Raw genomic sequence first — 21,515 nt, forward strand, 5'->3', positions numbered from 1 at the left:
TGAACCAAGAACACAATGAAGTCTTTGACACGGTCAGGAATGCCACGGTCACACCAAGGACACACCAGACCGTGGCAAACCCTTCTTTGCCCATCAAGGCCGGGTCAGTACCCGGTTTGTTCCGGGTTGACCCGGTTCGCCCAAGCTTCCTTTATAAGGTTTTTAGACCTAATTTGTAGAGAACACTTAATCTACTTTTAGTCTTTTTTCCCCCTTTTGTGAAAAACCACTTAATACACTTTGTTTTAGAGAGTTTAAATCGATTTGCAGTTTCTTTCCATCTTGTTCATCATTTCTATTCATCAAAATCAACTTCTAATCATGATTAACAACACATCTTGCAAAGGATCTAGTGTGTTGATCATGATTAGTGAGTAGTTACCTTAATGAGGTTCTAGATGTGTAGGTTAGGGTGCTAAAGTGTTAGATTAGGAGTGTTTAGGGCTAGATTCATTAGTTCATTTCTCTAAACAACTATTCTCTATGCTAGATTCTTGATAATCACTTGAGATCTAGATTCTGGGAATTTCATGCACCAAAAGTGTTTGATGAAATTCCTGAAAGAGTTGTGTTAAAGGTTTAAGTAATTTTTCATCATGGGAATGATTTGTTAAATGCTTGAATGATCATTGAGAACTGTTTATTAATGCATATTGATTCATATTTCACAAATGGGAATTTGGTTTGAAAATGGATTAGTATAGGGGTTAATACCTTCATGAGAGGATTAACATAGATTAGAGTTCTTAATCACTTGAATCATGTCTCATCATTGTCATTAGCATTCCTAGTTTAACACCAAAGCACCCTAACCATCTATCATGTCTAGAATCTCATACCTCCATCATATCTTATTCACACCATTTGTCATTGTCATTAGTCTTTAATCTTGTTTATGTTTATAGTTGTCTCTAGATTAATCAAGACCCACTCTTGTTTGCTTGAATTAAGAACTTGATCATATAGCTTAGTGTCTAACACCACATCTGGATTGATAAACCTCTTTGTGCTACATTGACAAGGGGATTGATAGCCCTGAGACCCTAAAAAGTCTTGTCTATCAGTAAACTATGGCTAAAAACGTTGAGCTTTTGGGAACTCTAAGGGATCATAATCGGTTTTAACATTAGTGTAGATAGATTGGGATTGACGGATAACAATATATGGGTTCTAGAGCTAGAGTACGACGGTATGACTACGTCACTGTCGTGATCATAACCAACTGTTTCTCGCAACCCTGACCAGTAGGTTTCCACTCTGGCCATGGAAGGGAGAGAACGCAAGAGCTGCACAAGACTCGTCAATACTCACGATCTCACCGCAGGTAGGTTTCCACTCCTACGGAAAAATCGCCTGTTTCATTCTAGGGCTGATACTTAATGAAAACTTTCGCAACACTAACTATCTAGATCAGATACTAGGTGATCAATCAAGCATACATGCAATAAGAACAAGAATAAACAGAGAACATGTCGAAATCCCAGATCTATAAACCTAGATGTCTTAATCGATTATGAGAGCCCCTTTCGGGAACCCTAAGCCCAACTTGGGATCTACTCAGACATGGCTGAGTTCGACATCATCATTGGTTTTAATAAAAGTAATGAAAAACAGTAAAGAAAAGAGATAAAGAAAGCTTCTCTATTGAAGAACTCGGACTTGAACAATCTTCTACGAAAATCTCATAAAAACGGCTAAAGGAAAAGGGTTTCTGTAAAGTATGAATAAGCTCTCCCTAAAAACGACCTAAATGACATGTATTTATAGTCTCCAATACTCCATGGTCTCTAGGGTTCCGGAATTGAGGCTGGGAATGACTTTGGGCTTCAGATAAGTGGGCTTTAAGTCAGAGCTTGAATGCCGCGGTCGGGAGTGTTGTGACCGCGGCAATTGGCTTGTTGGCCGCGGTCGGGAAGCTTCTGACCAAGGCAAATAGCTTGTTGGCCGCGGTCGCGTGAGTTGCTGGCCGACTCTGCGTGGCTCCGGGTCTAAGGAATATCTTGAGATCCAACCATTGGAATGTCTCCAAACCAAGTGCATTTGAAAGCTGGTTGATTCTTCTATAAGTTGTCCAATTTTGAGGGTGATCAGACGGTGAGAAGGTCTTCGTCTCTCTATGAGAGTTCTGACGGTCTGCATTTATCCAAAAGAGTCTTTTTGTTCCATTTTGTGCCTCTTTATCCCAAATTACCTGAAAAGTCTTTTAAAATCCGGAAACATAGAAATCCTTTGAAAACCTTTGAAAACGGAGTAAAAACACCTGTAAAAAATATTTAAATGATCCATAAAAATGGTCAAAATCCGGTGTTATCAACTCCCCCAGACTTAGTCTTTTGTTTGTCCTCAAACAAAACAAAGGCTAAATCTCAGCGAGAGGTTTCAAAACGCAGGAACTAAACAAAATCTCAGAGACCAAACTTCTAGACCAATATCAATCAGTATGCATCAATTGGGGATAGCCTAGAAAATTCTCACTAGCAATACTGGCATTTTTATGAAGCATGTAGGATAGCCTAGACTAAATCAAATTCATCAATTTTGCTGTTCCAAATTCGATTTTTATGAAGCATGTAGAATCCAAATTTCAAAAATCTCAATTCCTCTTAAGCTAGGTGCTAAAATCGATTTTTAGATAACCTAAATGGATAATCTATCATTCTTAAGCTATTTCCACCATCAATAGGCCAAGATTTTGGGTTTTTAAAGAAAACCCTAAGTTCAGAATCGAGTAAGAATGGTGAGTTTGAGGTTCATACCTTGCTGGAAAGAGAGAATTGATGGTAGAATTGAAATCAGCTTCGAAAAAGAGTGAGGTTTGAGCCAAAAATCTCTTAAAAAGCTTAAGAATTAAGAATGTGTTCTTTCTCCTAAATCTCTAAGTCTTTTGGAAGAGAAGAAAAGAAAGAGTTTTGATCCAAAAAGTTTGTTTCTTTTCTTTAAAAAGCGTTTTTGAAGCAAAAACGGAAAATTTCTGGAAATTTTTAAGTTTACGGGAACTTACCTTTTCTTGTTTGCACATTAGAAAAGTTTAAAACTTACGGAGGATCTTTTCGGGTTTTACCGGGAACATTTCGGGAAATGCCGGGAATCACTAGGCAAAACCGAGAATCACCAGGCAACACCGGGAATCACCAGGCAAACACCAGGAAACACCGGGAAATCACCAGGCAACACCAGGCAACACCGGGAAATCACCAGGCAACACCAGGCAACACCGGGAAATCACCAGGCAACACCAGGCAACACCGGGAAATCACCAGGCAACACCAGGCAACACCGGGAAATCACCAGGCAACACCGGGAAACGCCAGAAATCCGCGGAATCATCTCAACGACCAACGTCCGCGGTCAGGAGATGCGCGACCGCGGTAGTCGAGTGCTCGGCCGCGGTCACATTCACGGTGCCGCGGTCGATGCACCTTTGGCCGCGGTTCCGTTTGTTGCGACCGCGGGTCTTCCTCCTGCGGGCCTATTGTCCAATCTTCTCGTCTTTGCCGGGCCGAGCAGCTAAAGACCTACCTTTTTTCTTCTTGGTTTTTCAAATTTTCTGATTTTTTTTTTTGTTTTTTTGTTTTATAAAATACCTAAAACTTAAAAAGAAAAAGAAAGCATAAATTCTAAAAAGGAAAAGAAAACTAAAAGAAAGAGTACCTAAATGGGTTGCCTCCCATTAAGCGCTTTTGTTTTAAGTCGTTTAGCTCGACGTAAGCATGAGGAATCAGGCTGATTTGAATGGCACTCCACTTGATTTGCCTTTATCATTTCCGGTGTGTGGAAGTTTTACTTCTTCTCCTTGAAGGGAAGTCTTCTTACCTTTAATCTTCTTTCGGACTTTAATGTTGTTCAGAACCATTTTTGTGTTTCCGATCAGCTCCTGGATTTGGTCCTCACTAGTTTCTGTTGCGTCCGGTGGAATGATGATTTTGATCTTTGCAAAAGCTTTCGGCTTCTCCTTTTCTTTCTCTTTTGGCCTGTTTTCTTTACTTGGAAATTCATCTAAGATAGTAGGATAGTACCTTTTTCTGTCCACATTGAGGAAAACAGCATGCCGGTTTGCGTGATCGATTATTGCTCCTAGTGTAGCTAGGAATGGTCTCCCGAAAATGAGTGGCCTCTCCTTGTCTTTATCCATCTCCAGGACTTGGAAATCCGCTGGAACAATCTTATCTCCCACTAGAACTTGTAGATCATGAATCGCCCCTTCAGTATCTTTTTGAGATGAATCTCCAAAGATAACCTTAACCGTCGATGTCCTTAAGGTTTTTATGCCCAATCTTTCGGCAAATGCCTTAGACATGATATTGACATTGGCTCCGGAATCGCATAAGCAGTCTGTAAACTTGATTCCTGAAATGAAACACTGGAAAACAAAACGTTCCGGATCATCGGCTTTGGTAATCCTTTGAAACGGTGATCGTTCGGGTACCTTAAACGGTGGCTGCTTGGGATCGAAATCCTTGTATAGTGGTACAAAGATTGGGGTTTCTTCTTTCTTTTCATCGGTTCCGGACTCTTCTTCGGGCAATGTTGTTATGGCGTTGCAAAACTTCTTAGGGTTATCTTCAACTCTTCCTGGAAGAACTCCACTTTGCCTCTTCATAGAGTCGGCTGTTTGGGCGACTTGCACATCTAACTTCTTTATGTGCGAAGATAAATATTCAAACTTACCATTCAGATCATTGTACATGCAGTCCACTTTCACGTTCACGTCTTTAGATGCTTTTTCGTTCGTCATAACGAGCTGTTGGATTGACTGTTCAAGTCTACCGATTTGTGAAGCTAGCTGGTTCGTCGTGACTCCCTGCTGTTGTACAAATTGATTGTTAAAACCCGTACCTTGGTAGTTATATGGCTGTCGCGGTTGATATGGTACTATTCCTCCGAAGTTTCCACCTTGAAACTTGTTTTGGAAGGATTTTTGCTGAGGTGGGTAGTCCTGATCTTGAGGATTCTCCACATTTGGATTGCGGTAAGAGAGATTGTTGTAATTTGCATTCCGGAAGTTGTTGTTGAAGTTGTTGTTGGAGCGATTTTGGTATGGCACTAGTGCTCCTACGTAGTTCACATCTTCTTATTGAAATGCTTGATTAATGTGATCGATATCACTAGGTCCTTCATCTTCTGCGCCATTGTTGGTTTCACAGGCATGGATCGGGCGATTGTTGCTCTTCAGAAGCTGGCTCACCATGTTTTTCAACTCGGTTATCTCCTTGTTGTCTGTTCCGGCTTGCTTCATCGATCGATCATATTCAGGACAGTCATTGCTATTGGCTTGAGCCAAATTTTCGATGAGGGCTCTTCCTTGAGTTATCGTCTTTTGCCCAAAATCTCCATTGCTAGCTGTATCAAGTGAAAGTTTGTATTTTGGTTGCAAACCTCGATAAAATGTGCTCAGCATGCTTGATCCATGAAATCCATGATGAGGGCAATCACGTTCATACTCCTTAAAACGTTCCCAAGCTTCATAGAAAGATTCAGTTGGCCCTTGTTGAAAGGTTGAGATCTTCGTTCTCAGATTGTTCGACCTTGACTTAGTGTAGAAGTGGTTCAGGAAAGCAGTTCTACATTCTTCCCAATTAGTAATCGATCCTGCAGGCAAAGACTTCAACCACCGGTGAGCTTTATCTGCTAATGAAAAAGGGAACAACTTACACTTTAAATAGTCAGGTGGAACTTGGTTTGTTCTCATCATGCTGCAAATTTCTTCAAAAAGCTCGATATGGTCCATTGGGTGCTCAGAAGGAACTCCATGGAACTAGTTTTGCTTCACCTATGAGATGATTTGAGGCTTGACTTCAAACTCATTCCGGTTCGAAAATGGTACTTGAATCGCAGATCGATTCTGAAAATTTTGAGTAGGTGCATCAAAGTCAGCTATGCGATGGTTCCTGGTTTGTCTTCGGTGTTGATTTGCTGGCGGAATGGGGCGGTGAACGCGTTCATTCGGCTGCATTTCTGGGTGGTCACCATCGGCTACATTGATGGGTGGATCAAGGTCTTCACGTCCTTCTCTCTCTCGGTTCTGGTGGTTTCTTGGAAGAACCTCATCCTCCTCTCCATCTTGTCGAGCATGATCACCTTCTATGTGATCATTCTCTTCGTTTTCTCCATGTTCGGACCCTTCTTGGTCCATATTTAAATTTCGATTAATAGGTCCCCAAGCTGGTCGTCGTTGGCCATTCCTTGCGTTCGTCTAAGTCTTCGAAGTTCTCTTTCGTGTCTGTCTATCTCGTCTAGAATTGGATTGTCTCCTGCAGGTCTACGCCTGGTATTCATGCAATTCAGAGAAAGACAAAATAAGGGAAAGATAGTTCAGAAAAACTTTAAGAAAGAACTAGAGATCAGGTGTCTAGAACAGAAGTTAAAACAAGAAAAATAGCAAAAGGCAGCGAAACAAATCCCCGGCATCGGCGCCAAAAACTTGATGCGTGTTCGCTACGTGAGAGAACAAGTTTTACCCTTAACAAAACAAATGAAAGCCGCAAGTGCACAGCTAATCAGTTGTGGTATTTAGGGATCGAATCCACAGAGATTTGTGTGCCTGGTATTCTTCTACGGTTTTTAACTTTATGCCTAGACTAAATTGGTTTTAAAGGTTGGTTGTTTTTCTTGCGAATTAAACTAAAACAAAAGAAAGCAAATAAATCTATCCTAAAAAACAGGTAAGAAAATCGAACTGAATGCAATTAGAATAGGCAAATATCGAATGAAAGGCTAATAAGGCAAGTAAGATATCGCATGAAAGGTAAATAAAGCAAGTAAATAACGAACTAAGGAAATTGAAATGCAGGTCTAAGAAAGCAAGCAAAAATCGATGGAATTGTAAACTATGGCTAAAAACGCTGAGCTTTTGGGAACTCTAAGGGATCATAATCGGTTTTAACATTAGTGTAGATAGATTGGGATTGACGGATAACAATATATGGGTTCTAGAGCTAGACTACGGCGGTATGACTACGTCACTGTCGTGATCATAACCAACTGTTTCTCGCAACCCTGACCAGTAGGTTTCCACTCTGGCCATGGAAGGGAGAGAACGCAAGAGCTGCACAAGACTCGTCAATACTCACGATCTCGCCGCAGGTAGGTTTCCACTCCTACGGAAAAATCGCCTGTTTCATTCTAGGGCTGATACTTAATGAAAACTTTTGCAACACTAACTATCTAGATCAGATACTAGGTGATCAATCAAGCATACATGCAATAAGAACAAGAATAAACAGAGAACATGTCGAAATCCCAGATCTATAAACCTAGATGTCTTAATCGATTATGAGAGCCCCTTTCGGGAACCCTAAGCCCAACTCAGGATCTACTCAGACATGGCTGAGTTCGACATCATCATTGGTTTTAATAAAAGTAATAAAAACAGTAAAGAAAAGAGATAAAGAAAGCTTCTCTATTGAAGAACTCGGACTTGAACAATCTTCTACGAAAATCTCATAAAAACGGCTAAAGGAAAAGGGTTTCTGTAAAGTATGAATAAGCTCTCCCTAAAAACGACCTAAATGACATGTATTTATAGTCTCCAATACTCCATGGTCTCTAGGGTTCCGGAATTGAGGCTGGGAATGACTTTGGGCTTCAGATAAGTGGGCTTTAAGTCAGAGCTTGAATGCCGCGGTCGGGAGTGTTGTGACCGCGGCAATTGGCTTGTTGGCCGCGGTCGGGAAGCTTCTGACCAAGGCAAATAGCTTGTTGGCCGCGGTCGCGTGAGTTGCTGGCCGACTCTGCGTGGCTCCGGGTCTAAGGAATATCTTGAGATCCAACCATTGGAATGTCTCCAAACCAAGTGCATTTGAAAGCTGGTTGATTCTTCTATAAGTTGTCCAATTTTGAGGGTGATCAGACGGTGAGAAGGTCTTCGTCTCTCTATGAGAGTTCTGACGGTCTGCATTTATCCAAAAGAGTCTTTTTGTTCCATTTTGTGCCTCTTTATCCCAAATTACCTGAAAAGTCTTTTAAAATCCGGAAACATAGAAATCCTTTGAAAACCTTTGAAAACGGAGTAAAAACACCTGTAAAAAATATTTAAATGATCCATAAAAATGGTCAAAATCCGGTGTTATCAACTCCCCCAGACTTAGTCTTTTGTTTGTCCTCAAACAAAACAAAGGCTAAATCTCAGCGAGAGGTTTCAAAACGCAGGAACTAAACAAAATCTCAGAGACCAAACTTCTAGACCAATATCAATCAGTATGCATCAATTGGGGATAGCCTAGAAAATTCTCACTAGCAATACTGGCATTTTTATGAAGCATGTAGGATAGCCTAGACTAAATCAAATTCATCAATTTTGCTGTTCCAAATTCGATTTTTATGAAGCATGTAGAATCCAAATTTCAAAAATCTCAATTCCTCTTAAGCTAGGTGCTAAAATCGATTTTTAGATAACCTAAATGGATAATCTATCATTCTTAAGCTATTTCCACCATCAATAGGCCAAGATTTTGGGTTTTTAAAGAAAACCCTAAGTTCAGAATCGAGTAAGAATGGTGAGTTTGAGGTTCATACCTTGCTGGAAAGAGAGAATTGATGGTAGAATTGAAATCAGCTTCGAAAAAGAGTGAGGTTTGAGCCAAAAATCTCTTAAAAAGCTTAAGAATTAAGAATGTGTTCTTTCTCCTAAATCTCTAAGTCTTTTGGAAGAGAAGAAAAGAAAGAGTTTTGATCCAAAAAGTTTGTTTCTTTTCTTTAAAAAGCGTTTTTGAAGCAAAAACGGAAAATTTCTGGAAATTTTTAAGTTTACGGGAACTTACCTTTTCTTGTTTGCACATTAGGAAAGTTTAAAACTTACGGAGGATCTTTTCGGGTTTTACCGGGAACATTTCGGGAAATGCTGGGAATCACCAGGCAAAACCGAGAATCACCAGGCAACACCGGGAATCACCAGGCAAACACCAGGAAACACCGGGAAATCACCAGGCAACACCAGGCAACACCGGGAAATCACCAGGCAACACCAGGCAACACCGGACTTGAACAATCTTCTACGAAAATCTCATTGGTTTTAATAAAAGTAATGAAAAATAGTAAAGAAAAGAGATAAAGAAAGCTTCTCTATTGAAGAACTCGGACTTGAACAATCTTCTACGAAAATCTCATAAAAACGGCTAAACGAAAAGGGTTTCTGTAAAGTATGAATAAGCTCTCCTTAAAAACGACCTAAATGACATGTGTTTATAGTCTCCAATACTCCATGGTCTCTAGGGTTCCGAAATTGAGGCTGGGAATGACTTTGGGCTTCAGATAAGTGGGCTTTAAGTCGGAGCTTGAAAGCCGCGGTCGGGAGTGTTGTGACCGCGGCAATTGGCTTGTTGGCCGCGGTCGGGAAGCTTCTGACCGCGGCAAATAGCTTGTTGGCCGCGGTCGGGAAGCTTCTGACCGCGGCAAATAGCTTGTTGGCCGCGGTTGCGTGAGTTGCTGGCCGACTCCGCGTGGCTCCGGGGCTAATGGAATATCTTGAGATCCAACCATTGGAATGTCTCCAAACCAAGGGCATTTGAAAGCTGGGTGATTCTTCTATAAGTTGTCCAATTTTGAGGGTGATCAGACGGTGAGAAGGTCTTCGTCTCTCTATGAGAGTTCTGACGGTCTGCATTTATCCAAAAGAGTCTTTTTGTTCCATATTGTGCCTCTTTATCCGAAATTACCTGAAAAGTCTTTTAAAATCCGGAAACATAGAAATCCTTTGAAAACCTTTGAAAACGGAGTAAAAACACCTGTAAAAGATATTAAAATGATCCATAAAAATGGTCAAAATCCGGTGTTATCACCAAGCTCTTGTCTTTGGATGCAAGATCTTTCTTCATGCTGGCTAGAGCATTGGTTCTTTCAGTCATCTGCCAAAAATTTTCTCAGAAACAAGTTAGCACAAGATCAAGTTCCACAAAGTTCTCAAAAATTTTGAAAAATTGTTGCAAAAATCGATTTCCAAAGCACATGAACAAGTTTCTCAACCCAAGCATGAGTCCAATAAATTCATAGCAATGGAAAACAAAAGTGCAAAGCAAAGACTCAGCAAGAAACAGGTTCATCACTTTTTCAAGAAAAATCGATTTTTCCATGAATTATTTGCAACAGTTTTCAAAATTCAAGAACAGTGAATCACCAAGAAAGAGCTCTGTTTTCCAAGATAATCTAGCACCCTAGCATTTATAAAAATAATCCCAAGGTCTAAAACAACCTATTAAAATCGATTCCACACTTTGAAGCTCAAAAATCACCATTTAAGAACATGGAGAAAAATGAGTTTTACCAGAGTGAATACCTTGGGATTATGATGCAAACGAGTTCGAAATGCTAACAGGATAAGATTACCAACTCAAAAACGAGCTCAGAGCACTCTGAATCAACGCATTAGGTGAAGAAATGAGAGAGTTATGAAGAAAAAAATGGAGAGAAATGGTATAGAAAGCAAACTCGTGATTTTGGTGAGGAAGAAAGAGTGTGGGACAAGGTACAGCCTTTGGACTGGTGGTCAATAGATCTACTTTGACCAGTCAAGGCTTGACCTGTCCTTTTTTTGTTGACCAGAATCCTATTCCCTCCTTTTTGCGCCTTGAACCCGGTTTTTCTCATCCCGCACGCCTGACTCGGTGTGTTCCGCAAACTCGTGTGCGACTTGGGACCTTCTTCTTCCTGTCCTGCACGCCCAAGTCGCACACAAAACTCTCCTGAGAGGTTTGGCATTCCCCGTTGTCCTGCGACCTGGCGTGACCTCCTGATGACCCGCAAGCCCGTTTCGGTGTAAAGCGCGAGTTCTTGTGCGACCTGGGACCTGTTGTTGACCGTCTTGCATGCCCATGTCGCACAAAACACTCTTTTGCACGATCTTGTCCCTTCTCTCCTGCTGCGACCTGGCTGATCCATCAACAAACCCGCACGTCCAAGTCGGTGTATTTAGCGAGCTTTCGTGCGGCCTGGTCTTCTTTGTACCCAACTCGCATGACCAGGTCGCACATTCTGAGCCTTAGACAATATGTTCGCTTCTTCTCAGTGTGCGGCCAGGGCAGACTCCGAGCTATCTCGCATGCCCAGGTCGCACGTTTTAAACCTTGGCCGATGTTTTTCTTCTTCTCATCGTGCGACCAGGTCGCTGTAAACAGCGAATGTTTGTGCGACATGGTCTTCTCTTCATGCCGAGCCGCACACCTGACTCGCAGTTTTTGACACTTGAACGCCTGGGACTCTTTCTCCTGGTGTGCGGCCTGGGATCCCTGTCAATCAGCTCGCACGACTAACCCGGTGTAAACAGCAAGCTTTACTGCGGCTTGGTTCCTCTTTTCTTCGAGCCGCACGCCCAGGTCGCAGTTTTTGACACTTAGTCGTCTTGGCATCTTGTCCTTCTGGTGCTACTTGGGACCTTATCTACCCATCTCGCATTCCCAAATCGGTGTGAAATGCGAATGGTCATGCAGCCTGGTCTTCTTGCATCTAACCCGCAGGACTAACTCGCAGGTTTTAACACTTAGACTTTCTGACCGTTTTCTTCCGTGTGCAGCTTGATCTTCTTGGTCTGTCTCGCAGCACCAGGCCGGTGTAAACAGCGCGTATAAGTGCGGCCTGGGCTCCTTGGTTCAACTCGCATTACCAACTCGCAGGTTTTAGCACTTAGAATAGGTGTTAACAGCGAGTTCTTCTGCGAGTTGGTATATGGCTTGACTGAGCCGCACACCCAAGTAGCACACAGGCGTCCATCAGTTTCCATGCCTTAGACCCTTTTCTCAGCCTTCTCACATGCTCCATTCCACTTTGTCCCTGAGCCATGGCCTCTGAAAGTCACCTGGAACCTGAGAACAACTCACAAAACCCATCAAAAGATCCTAAAACATAAAAAAAAAAAAAAAAGAAAAGATCAAAAGCATATTTACAAAGGATAAGCTTGGGGTGTCTCCCAAGAGCACTTTGTTTAAAGTTTCTAAATTTGACTTTGATACCAAGTTTATGCTGATGGTGGATCAAGAAGGAGAACTGATGTAGCTTCCTCCTTCCTTTGTGAGACTAGGTAGTGCTTGATCCTTTGGCCATTGACCACAAACTCTTGACCATCTTTGCTTTTTAGCACAACAGCTCCATATGGCCTAACTTCAAGAATCTTAAAGGGACCAGACCATCTAGACTTAAGTTTTCCAGGAAATAACTTAAGCCTAGAGTTGACCAGCAACACCAAGTCACCTTTCTTGAACTTCATTTTCAAAATCTTTTGATAATGTAGAGCTTTGGTCTTTTCTTTATAGATCTTGGATCTCTCAAAAGCCCCCAACCTGATTTCTTCAAGTTCATGGAATTGAATTATTCTTTTCTCTTGAGCTGTTTTGATATCAAACTTCAGCAACTTCACAGCGTATAATTCCTTGTACTCCAGCTCAACAGGAAGGTGGCAGCTCTTCCCATATAGCAGATTGAAAGAAGATGTCCCAATTGGAGTCTTAAAGGCTGTTCTATAAGCCCACAATGCATCATCCAGCCTTTGCTCCAATCTTTTCTGCTTGAGCTAACAGTCCTCTCAAGAATGGCCTTAATTTGTCTATTAGACACTTCAACCTGGCCACTAGTTTGAGGATGATAAGGAGTAGCTACCTTATGTTTCACTCCATGCTTCCTCAGCAATCCCTCCAAGGTTTTATTCACAAAATGAGATCCTCCATAAAAAATAACAACCTTGGGTACTCCAAATCTTGGGAAGATTATGGTCTTGAACAACCTGACCACCACCTTGGAATCATTGGTAGGGAAAGCAATAGCCTCAACCCATTTGGACACATAGTCCACAGCCACTAATATGTATTGATTCCCATAAGATGAGATGAATGGCCCCATAAAGTCCACTCCCTAACAATCATAAACTTCAACCTCAAATATTGGATTTTGAGGAATCTCACTCCTCTTTGAAATGTTCTCATGCCTCTGACAGGCATCACATGCTGAAACAACCCTCTAAGCGTCCTTGAACATAGTAGACCACCAAAACCCACTCTGAAGAACCTTGGCCACCGTCTTGAATGCTCCCATGTGACCCCCAAAAGCTGATCTATGGCACTCTTGCAATACAGGTTGCATCTCCTCTTCAGCAAGACACCTTCTATATAGCTGATCTTTGTTCAGGACATACAGGTAAGGTTCATCCCAATGGTATCTTTGGACATCTTTGAAGAAATTCTTTCTGTGGTAAGCATCAAGTTCTGGTGTTTCCACTCCACAAGCAAGAAAGTTCACAATGTCAGTGATGTGGTGTCTGTCGAGGGTTGTCAAGTTTTACCCTAAATGAAATCAATAGCCGCAAGTGCACAGCTGATCGATTGTAGTACTTAAGGATCGAATCCACAGGGAAGGAGGATCTTTTCCTCCAAAAGCCTTTGAAAGAAATATAAATTAAGGAAGTCTAGAACCAAACGGTTTTGTGGGGGTTTTGGTGGTGTGTTTAAAATGTAAAAACGAATCTTAAAGAGAAAATACGGTAATCAAAATGACCTAATAACTAAACTTAACAAAAACGAGTAAAAACGAGAAAAACGGCTAATCTAATTGCTTAAATGAAAATCGATTAAAAAGGAATAAGAATATTGAACTAAAGCTTGAAATAAAAATGGTGTGAATCTATAAGGAAAGAGGCGTTGGGGTTCAGGGAAGTTTTCTCAGGAATACGAACGATTCAAAACATTGCTAGAGAGTAAATTTGATAAGATCTTAGCTTAAACTTTTCGAACTGGAGTCACGGACGTATGAATACGCCACTGTCGTGATCATAGACAACTATCTCTCTCAACCCTGACTAGTAGGTTTCCACTCTGGCCCTGGAAAAGAAGAGATGCATTATGTTTAAGACTCGTCAGCATTCACAAATCGCCCATAGGTAGGTTTCCACTCATATGTTTGTTTTGCTCTCCCAAACTAGATCTGACACCGGATGAACACTTTCGTGTCACCAAGCATCTGGATCAGATTGTAGTTCATGACACTACTCTCATGCAGTAAAAACGTATTCAGAAGAAAAAGTTCTAAGATTCGGCTCAAAAGCTCATGGAATCCTCATCGAACATATAAATCCCCATCGAAAATCCCTTAGTCCCAACAATAAAACTACTCAGACATGATGAACGAAATCAAAAACATAGTATTAAAAAGTAGAATAGAAACCGAAATTGAAAAAGAAAGAACATGGGTTTAAGAGACAAATCTCTCTCTCCCTAAAACCTAAAAAGAAAGCTTAAAGTTAAATTTCTGTAAAGTATTTCTTCTCTCCTCTTTTCTCCCAAAAACGACCTAAATGACATGTATTTATAGTCTCCAATACTCTCTGGTGTCTAGGGTTCCGGAATTGAGGCTGGGAAAATGATACGAGCTTCAGAAATGGGCCTTCGAGCTCAGAGTTAGCTGGCCGCGGTCGGGATGGCTGTGACCACGGGGAATGGCTTGCTGGCCGCGGATGGAAACGCTTGCCGGCTGGTTTACGGGACATCTTGGTCTTTGCGTATCTTTTGATTGAACCGTTGGATTGCCAAGCTGTTAAGTGTGCTGGAAAGCTGATACTTCCATCTTTAAGGTCTCCTTATTTGAGCTGGATCAGACGGTGAGAAGGCCTTCAATCAGGGGTGAACTTCTGACGGTTTGACTCTGAGCTGAAATCTGGTTTTCTATCCATTTTGTTAAGTTTTTCAAGTTACCTGAAAAGAGTCTAGGAACTACAAATACTAGAAAAACGTAATAAAATTACTTGAAAGCAATTAAAAAAATAGAAAAAGTATTTCAAAACGATCCATAAAAGTGGTCAAAATACGGTGTTATCTACTCCCCCAGACTTAAACCTTTGTTTGTCCTCAAACAAAGCAAAAGCCTAAACTGGTTAAGCGAAAACAAAAATAGGGAATGCACAAATCTCAGAGACATGAACTCCTAAACTAGGACCAAAGATAGTGCATCAATCCACAACTTAGCCTAGAAAATTCTCACCAATGCACAAGAGATACTAGTCCACTTTTTCCGTCATGCAAAACTTAAACAATCTAAATCTTGATTCCAGTCAACTAGCTCTCTACATTCATTAAGTTCAATAGTGAGTTCCCATTAAAGACATCATCCAGGGTAGACGGCGTTTGGCATTAAAGGGCTGTTTAAGTGGTGGAGTTAAAGTGTTTCAGGTTACCTGAAGATCTGGAGGATGCAAGATAATATGCAAAACTGCAAGAGAGATAAGGACCTGTTGATGACCGCAATTTTCAGTCACTTCTTCTTGCCAAATGTTGTTGCGTAATCCTTCCTCCTTTGTTGTAAACAGCTATTCCCCCAGATTTAGATTCTTTCCTGGAATCAGAAAATGATCTCCAAAACTCCATAAAATTTGAACTCCAGTTGCCTTGGGACTTAGAATTCGACCTCTCTAGACTCTCTAAGGCTTTTATTTCCTTTCTTTTCTTATTTTTGGATTTTTTTTTTGTTTAGAATAGGAAATGCCTTTTAAAGAGAGAGAGACTAGAGGACGAGATTGTACCAAAATTTGAGATTTTTCTAAGGCAAACTGAGCTTCCGCTTGTGTTGAATCCTTCCGGGAACTTTTCCGGCAAATCGCAGGTCTCTGTCCTTAGTGACTGAAAACTGCGTCGTTCCTCTTTCTCTCCAACGTTTTTGCACTTATCTGCATATAAGACAATAGAAAACAAGAGTGCATGTGGTTTGAAAGAGGATTGGTTAAGGTGGGGAACTAGCTAAAGATGAACTAGCCATTCAGAATCAACTGAGAGTGGTAAAAGGATAAAGGAGTCCTGAATGTATAATTCGTTTCCCTGGTCTAATGCTTCAATGAGAAAATTAAGTCCAAATTAAGTCCAAATAAAACAGAGCTAGTGTATCCCTTCATCAAAATCAAAATCATTCAAATTCCTCTGGGATACTTCGTTTCAAATGTGCTTAGCTACCGCCTAGTCTAGTCCTAAATCATGAATGAGCATGTCACTAGGAACTGTCTAAAGCACACAGTCAACTATCATTGATTCATGTTCACCATTCCCTTTAAAACGTATTTTGTTTTGAAAACCAATTTTGAAAAACTTTAAGGAAAATGCAAAAAGTGTAGATAATGCAAGACTCATGAAAGAAAAGTGGTTAGAAAGGGATGAAATCCTCCCCCAGACTTAAATCACACTGTCCTCAGTGTGAAACAAGTCGAGATTGAATGAGAAAAATGCATAGGTAATCGAATTGGTAAGGCCAAAGAGAACTTACCTGGATCCGGGATGCTGGTGGAGATGAACCGGATTCATTCGAAGAGGTTTGGGAAGGTGATAGGTGGTGATGAAGGTGGTGGAGGGTGATGAATGAGGTGGAGTGGGGATTGGTGAGGTGGAATGAGGTGAGGTGGGTGGTTTGGGGTCGGGTTTGATCTCAACGACCCTTTGCCGCGGTCAGGAGCCACGCGACCGCGGTAAACAGGTGCTTGGCCGCGGTCAGAATCACGCGACCGCAAGAGCAGTCACGGACCATCCTTCTTTTTGGTTTTTTCGGGTTTTTTTTATTTTTTTTGGCTTTTTTGTTTTATAAGAAAAACCTGAAACTAAGAAAAAGAAAAAGATCAATAGAAAAAGAAAGAAAAATCCTAAAGAAAACAATACCTAAATGGGTTGCCTCCCATTAAGCGCTTCTGTTTTAAGTCGTTTAGCTCGACTTTTGGTGTTGGACGTGGCTTATTCCAATGAAGAAGACCTTGTCCTGAGACAAGTCTTTTTCGACATCTCCTTGTTTTGCCTAGCAGGTTCTTCGTCACTTCAAAGTTCTTCTTCAAACTCTTCTGTTGCAGAACGTTTTCTTGCTTTGCTGTTGTATGGGACAGCTTCTGTGAAGACATCTTTGTCGATATTAGCAAATGAAATCCTCCGGTTTGGCCAGTCCATTATAGCTCCGAAAGTTGCTAGAAAAGACCATCCGAGAATCACTGGATATGTTGCATCTCTTGTTTCGACAATGTAGAAGTCGACATGCACTACGCAATCTCCTATTCTAAAAGGAATTTCATGAGCTATTCCTTGAGGTGTTGCATTGGAATCATCAGCTAGACTAATCTTTCCTCTAGTCCTGCGCAGGTGTTTAATACCAAGTCTCAAAGCAATTGCCTTGGACATCATGTTAAGACAACCTCCAGAATCACATAGCACGTTTTTAAACATTTCTCCTCTAATAGAACAAGAGATAAGAAACTGACCTATAGTCTTGACCTTATGGAGAATTCGAACTTGCATTTCTCTGTAGGTGTTGGCTGGTGTTTCAAACGCAGAATAGGATTCACAAAAGAAAGCTGCAGCGTCGTATTAATGATTGAATCAATGTATGGCATCTTTATCTTACTGCATATCTGGTCTTCTTGGATTGAAGAGTCAGCTGAATCTTCAACACATTCCTTTGCCATCATACAAGGTAACGATTCCTGCCAATCTGTTTCTTCATCTGAAACTTGGTTTTCTTCTCCCTGAGTTGCTTTTTTAGGTGCTGGAGGTTGAAGTTGGGACAGAAGATGTATTATTTTTCTCTCAAATCCCGGAGGTGCATCTGAGCGACCAACTCCCGCGGTCAGAGGCGTCGCGACCGCGGGAAAAGTGCCCTTGGCCGCGGTTAGGATGCTTGGACCCGCAGCTCCGGATATGACTTGCTCAAAGTCCGTTTCTTCCTTCTTGTACTTGACACGAACTTCTCCAGCTTCTTTATTGGGTAAACCAGCATCATATGAAATCATACCAGGGCGTTGTTGTGCATCTTCATCAGGATTTTTGGGAGATTTCTTAGAAAATCTCTCAACTTGCTCAATGTTGGGCATCTGCTCCATTCTTGCATCAATCTCCCGTGCTTTGAGCTCGAGTTTGTTCAGCCTGTGCTCGATCTGTTGCAACTCTTTATCTGTCTTCTCTCTATACCAGGAGGCGGATTCTCTGACTTCTTTAATCTCCTGCTTTGATTCGACAATATCACTTCAATTATGTATGATGTCATACCCTTGTCTTGTCTGCTCTGTTGCGACTTGGTGGATCATCCCAGCTAGTGCTTGTGCGTCCTTGTGGGTTTGCTCTTCCAGAACTCGAACATGATTGGCCATATCATCGAATTTTTTGTTGAACTCTTCAGAGATTGAATCAATTCTCTTGAGCAGGGTGTTTTCGGTGAGAATCTGCTGATCAAGGAACTGGTTTATCATTCCTTCGAGGCGTCCCAAACGTCTGCTGATCCTCAAGTTATCCTCTTGCTGACTAGGGTTCTGCAGTGGAGGATTATAGGCGTGTGGCTCGAAGTAGGTTGGAGGAGGACCATAAGGATCTTCCCGGCGTCGAACAGTCTCTCTGCGCCGGTGGTAAGGGTGATTTGGCTGGCTGTATCGATCCATGTAGCTCAGATTTCGGGCTTGGTGTTCTTCTCTGCGTCTGGTGGCTTGAGGAGTGTTATAGAAACCTTCATCATAGTGTGGATTTCGATTTATAGGATCCATATCTTCTGAAATGGAAACAAAATAACCGAAAAATGGAAATATGCAGCAAAAGGGGTTCTAGAGTCGATTTACCAACCTTTCTTGGGGTTTTGCGGAAAAGAAAACGCGTGCCTTCCCCGGCAAGGGCGCCAAAAACTTGATGTGGTGTGTGTCGAGGGTTGTCAAGTTTTACCCTAAATGAAATCAATAGCCGCAAGTGCACAGCTGATCGATTGTAGTACTTAGGGATCGAATCCACAGGGAAGGAGGATCTTTTCCTGCAAAAGCCTTTGAAAGAAATATAAAGTAAGGAAGTCTAGAACCAAACGGTTTTGTAGGGGTTTTGGTGGTGTGTGTTTAAAATGTAAAAACGAATCTTAAAGAGAAAATACGGTAATTAAAATGACCTAATAACTAAACTTAACGAAAACGAGAAAAAATGAGAAAAACGGCTAATCTAATTGCTTAAATGAAAATCGATTAAAAAGGAATGAGAATACTGAACTAAAGCTTGAAATAAAAATGGTGTGAATCTATAAGGAAAGAGGCGTTGGGGTTCAGGGAAGTTTTCTCAGGGGTACGAACGATTCAAAACATTGCTAGAGAGTAAATTTGATAAGATCTTAGCTTAAACTTTTCGAACTGGAGTCACGGACGTATGAATACGCCACTGTCGTGATCATAGACAACTATCTCTCTCAACCCTGACCAGTAGGTTTCCACTCTGGTCCTGGAAAAGAAGAGATGCATTATGTTTAAGACTCGTCAGCATTCACAAATCGCTCATAGGTAGGTTTCCACTCTTATGTTTGTTTTGCTCTCCCAAACTAGATCTGACACCGGATGAACACTTTCGTGTCACCAAGCATCTGGATCAGATTGTAGTTCATGACGCTACTCTCATGCAGTAAAAACGAATTCAGAAGAAAAAGTTCTAAGATTCGGCTCAAAAGCTCATGGAATCCTCATCGAACATATAAATCCCCATCGAAAATCCCTTAATCCCAACAATAAAACTACTCAGACATGATGAACGAAATCAAAAACATAGTATTAAAAAGTAGAATAGAAACCGAAATTGAAAAAGAAAGAACAAGGGTTCAAGACACAAATCTCTCTCTCCCTAAAACCTAAAAACAAAGCTTAAACTAAAATTTCTGTAAAGTATTTCATCTCTTCTCTTCTCTCTCTAAAAACGACCTAAATGATATGTATTTATAGTCTCCAATACTCTCTGGTGTCTAGGGTTCCGGAATTGAGGCTGGGAAAATGATACGGGCTTCAGAAATAGGCCTTCGAGCTCGGAGTTAGCTGGCCGCGGTCGGGATGGCTGTGATCGAGGGGAATGTCTTGCTGGCCGCGGTCGTGGTGCTTCTGACCGCGGGAAATTGCTTGTTGGCCGCGGGTGGAAACGCTTGCCGGCTGGTTTAGGGGACATCTTGCTCTTCGCGTATCTTTTTATTGAACCGTTGGATTGCCAAGCTGTAAAGTGTGCTGGAAAGCTGATACTTCCATCTTTAATGTCTCCAAATTTTAGCTGGATCAGACGGTGAGAAGGCCTTCAATCAGGGGTGAACTTCTGACGGTTTGACTCTGAGCTGAAATCTGGTTTTCTATCCATTTTGTTAAGCTTTTCCCTAAGTTACCTGAAAAGAGTCTTGGAACTACAAATACTTGAAAAACTTAATAAAAGTACTTGAAAGCAATTAAAAACATAGAAAAGGTATTTCAAAACGATCCATAAAAGTGGCCAAAATACGGTGTTATCAGTCAGCAAACCAGGGCATTCTCCTCTCTTGGATGCTATCCACTTCCTCAAACTTCAAGTAAGAGTTTAGCACCATCAATGATTCCTCAGGGAAAGAGTCATTAAGAGGAACTTCAGAGTCCACTCTTAACCTAGAACGATGGTCTGCAGCTCCATTCTCTATACCCTTCTTGTCTTGTACCTCTATATCAAACTCTTGAAGTAAGAGTACCCATCTCAAGAGTCTAGGCTTGGTATCCTTCTTGGTCATTAGATACCTGAGGGCTGCATGATCAGTATATACGATGACTTTTGATCCCACCAAGTAGCTTCTGAATTTATCAAATGCAAAAACTATTGCCACAGTTTCCTTTTCTGTGGTTGCATACTTTTCTTGAGCTGAATCAAGGGTCCTACTGGCATAGTAGATCACATGAAGTTTTCTGTCCTTCCTCTGGCCAAGCACAGCTCCAACTGCTTAGTCTGAAGCATTAATCATAACCTCAAAGGGCAATGACCAATCAGGGGCCTGGACAATTGGTGCACTGATCAATGCCTCTTTGATCTTCTTGAAAGCTTCCTCACACCCAGAATAAAAGACAAATTAAACCTGTTTGCACAACAGCCTAGTTAGAGGCCTAGTTATTCTTGAAAATTCTTTGATGAATCTTCTGTAAAACCCTACATGCCCAAGGAAGCTTCTTATCCCTTTGACTGAGTTTGGAGCTTGCAGATTCACCATCACTTTCACCTTTGCTAGGTCCACTTCTATTCCAGCTTCTGAGACCTTGTGCCCCAACATTATTCCCTCTTGGACCATGAAGTGGCATTTTTCCCAATTTAACACCAAGCTGTGCTCCTCACATCTATCCAGCACTTGATAAAGATTAGACAAACAAGAGGAGAAAGAGTGTCCATAGACTGAGAAGTCATCCATGAAGACCTCTACTTTCTCCTCAATCAGATCTGAAAAGATAGACATCATGCAACGCTGGAAAGTAGCAGGAGCATTGCACAGCCCAAATGGCATGCTCCTATAAGCAATTGTCCCATGAGGACAGGTGAATGTGGTCTTCTCTTGGTCTCTTGGATCTATGGGGATTTGAAAGAATCCAGAGTAACCATCTAGAAAACAAAAGAAGGGATGGTTTGCAAGCCTCTCTAGCATTTGGTCAATAAAAGGCAAAGGAAAATGGTCTTTCCTAGAGGCTGCATTGAGCTTTCTATAATCTATAGACATCATGTGTCCAGTTATAGTCCTAGTAGCAATCAGCTCATCCTACTCATTTTTTATTACTGTCATTCCCCCCTTTTTGGGCACCT

General features: G+C 41.4%; 1 non-coding gene across 1 annotated transcript; it reads left to right on the forward strand.

The window, feature by feature from the left end:
• Positions 1–5,411: 5,411 nt before the first annotated feature.
• Positions 5,412–5,518, forward strand: LOC112084753. Its single transcript, XR_002898414.1, has one exon. It is a non-coding gene; the product is annotated as a small nucleolar RNA R71 (small nucleolar RNA).
• Positions 5,519–21,515: the final 15,997 nt, after the last annotated feature.

The sequence above is a fragment of the Eutrema salsugineum genome, unplaced genomic scaffold (genome assembly GCF_000478725.1).
Source record: "Eutrema salsugineum unplaced genomic scaffold, Eutsalg1_0 scaffold_4, whole genome shotgun sequence".
Classification (NCBI taxonomy): Eukaryota; Viridiplantae; Streptophyta; class Magnoliopsida; order Brassicales; family Brassicaceae; genus Eutrema; species Eutrema salsugineum.